The sequence below is a fragment of the Raphanus sativus genome, chromosome 3 (genome assembly GCF_000801105.2).
Source record: "Raphanus sativus cultivar WK10039 chromosome 3, ASM80110v3, whole genome shotgun sequence".
Taxonomy (NCBI): Eukaryota; Viridiplantae; Streptophyta; class Magnoliopsida; order Brassicales; family Brassicaceae; genus Raphanus; species Raphanus sativus.
In genome coordinates this window covers 21,342,140-21,345,305 of record NC_079513.1, presented here as the reverse complement: position 1 = coordinate 21,345,305, position 3,166 = coordinate 21,342,140, and positions in this window count along the sequence as shown.

Genomic DNA, 3,166 nt, shown 5'->3' with positions numbered 1-3,166 from the left:
AGTTGGGATTATATTTAGGAAAAAGCAGTTTAAAACCAAACTATTAAATAGTTTGAGAAAAAATGATGCAGTTTCAAACATGTCCGGTTGGAAAAATATTAAAATGATGCAGTATCAAACACGGAATAATCACATACCAAAATTGAATTAGAAAACCAGTGGTTAATGACAAACCAAAAACAATTAGAAAAGAAACCAATGCAGAATGTCCAAAATGTCATTAATGAATACAAAAAAAAGCCTCTTTAATAGGAGTAAATAGAGTAAAAATCCAAATGTGCTTGTACTTTAATAGTATAGATATAAAAAGACAAATATGTAATAGAATTAGTTCTTTAAAGAACTTTGAAATTTAAATGGCGAAAAGATTGTTAGCTCCAAAATCCCTTATTTTAATATTTTTAAGTCAAAAAATGATTATCAACTACATTAATAATACACCACTATATGATCGCACATCTAAATAAAAGTAATTTATTAAAACTTATACGAGATACATGAATCACATGACAACACCAAAGAATTAAAATGTGTAATGTTATTAACATCATAAATATAATTTTGATATTGAAAATATGTTGAACTTAGAATTTGGTATTACCAAATAAAATTTTCTTTAAAAACGGATGATTACATATCAAAAGCAAAAATAACGTACATAAATCAAATATTCAAAATGCAATATTATACATCAAAAAGAACATGAGATAACATGTTAAAATATGTTAAACATCATCGAAAACTGACGGGTTCTATATCCAACACATTTTCTTTCTATCGAAATTATATTAACAATATAACACATAGTAGTTCATAAAGTGTTGTCATAAAATTAATATAGTTTGCATAGTTTTTAATACATTATTTTCATTCAAATATCTGGTTAGGTGCCGTATTGTCTGTGTACTAGCAGTGATTTTTCTTTTAGAGTTTGAATTTTAATCCTTTTTTTTTGAAAATTTGACTTTGAGTTTTGTTTGCATGTAATTTTTGGCATTTCCTCTTAAAAGGAGAGACGTCATTTATTTATGATTATAAAATGAGATCTTCATGAAGATGAAGATAAACTAAGAAAGAAAAGAGAGATACAAGCAACTAGAAACGTTTTTGAAGCAGTAATTACAGATATAATCAGGAGGTGCAATAAAGATAGGACAAGACTTAGGTTCACCCCTTGTGGTGAACCTTCAAATTCACCACCTCCCTAATAACCAATCAAAATGCCAACTAGACTAATTATAAAATAATTTAAAAAATAAATAATATCATATTTAATAATACTAATGTCAATATTTAATCCCTAAATTCAAATTATATACCCTAAATCCAAATTCTAAACCTTAAATTTTAAATTATAAACTCAAACTCTATACCCTAAACCCAAACTCTATACCCTAAACCTAAATCTTAAACCCTAAACCCAAACCATAAATTATAAACCAAGAAAACTAAACTTTAAACCCAAAATTATATCCTAAACTCAAACCATAGACCCTAAACCCAAATCCTATACTCTAAAACCAAACCATAAACCCTAAACCCAAACCGTAGACCCTAAACTCAAACCCTAGACAGTAACCCAAACCATGAACTCTAAATCCAAAATTTAATTCTTAACCTTAAATTTCAAAAGAACAACATCAATATTAATCCAAATATTTAGGGTATAGGGTTTGGATTTTGTATTTACGTTTTGGGTTTAGAGTCTAGGATTTGGGTTTAGGGTATAGGTTTGGGTTTAGAGTTCAGGTTTTTGGGTTTATGATTTATGGTTTGGATTTAGGGTATAGAACTTGGGTTTAGGGTATAGAGTTTGGGTTTATAATTTAGAATTTAGGGTATAGAGTTTGAGTTTATGAATTAGATAGTGATATTAGCATTATTAAAATTGACACTATTTATTTTTTTAATTATTTTGATTTTTGAAAAAATTATTTAATATTTTTAATCATTAGTGTAGTTGGCACTTTGATTGGTTATCAGAGAAGTGGTGAATTTGAAGGTTCACCATAGGGGGTGAACCCAAGTCTTGTCCATAAAGATAACAGTAGTTAGTGTTTTTTTTTTTTGCTTAAAAACAGTAGTTAGTGTTACACGTATCTTTTTTTTAAACATAGTGTTACACGTATTATTATTGTTTTATCTTTTGCTTATCTTTATGATTCTTCATTATTCGTATTGAGTTATCTCTTAGGAAATGCTATCATCAACGCACGCCCTTGCGTATATCAAAGAACCATTTAATGCTGGGTTTCAAACTATTTTAGCTCGTATTTGTAAACTTAGGGTTTTGCTTGTTTCGTTCTCTGAAACCGATCGTAGGACGTAGATGTAGCATTTAGCCATTTAAGGCATATTGTATTTTGTTCCACATTGCGACTCTTAATTAGTGTCAAAATTTGCAACTACATGACAAGTGTGCATGTGGGTGAATGAAGAAGTAGAATCTCGGGCACGGAGAAGGCGTGTCCGATCATTGAAAGCCGCCCACCATTTTTCTTTTATTTGGTTCCCAAAGCCCAAGTACTGATCTCTGCTCAGTTTGCAGATATTTTGTTTCGTGAACTACTCTCTTTGCTCTCTTTCTCAATCTCAATCTGTTTTGATTAGTTTCCTTAAAAATCAATTAGTATTTTTAAATGGAAATAAATTTCACCGTTTGTACATTCTTTTAGTCTCTCAAGTTTTATTGTTTGTTTGTTTCTTACTAGTAACTATCGACGCCAACCCATGACTTCTTAATTGGGAGCACATGAAGAATATAATCAGTGTTTCGTTATATCATACCATATGAAATATATTTCTTTCAATCTATTTTTTTGTCTTTGGTGAATTTAAGAAATAAATAGACCAAGACAAAACCGTACGAACATTAGGAGCATGTCATAGTCTCCTTAATATATATCCGTATATAGATGAAACTGAATAGCATCTTGGATCCTTGTCTGTCATATCTAAAATTAATATCATGCATGCATAAGTAACCTTCAGTTACATTACTATGTTTGATATACAAAATTACTGATTCGTACATCTTTCAATTTCGTTTTAATTTGCTTGCTTAGAGTCGAAAAACCAAATTCTACATTGTATAATATATATATATATATATCTATCTAGACCTCTATACCTTTAACAAATGAAACCATACTAAAATTTCGAGATC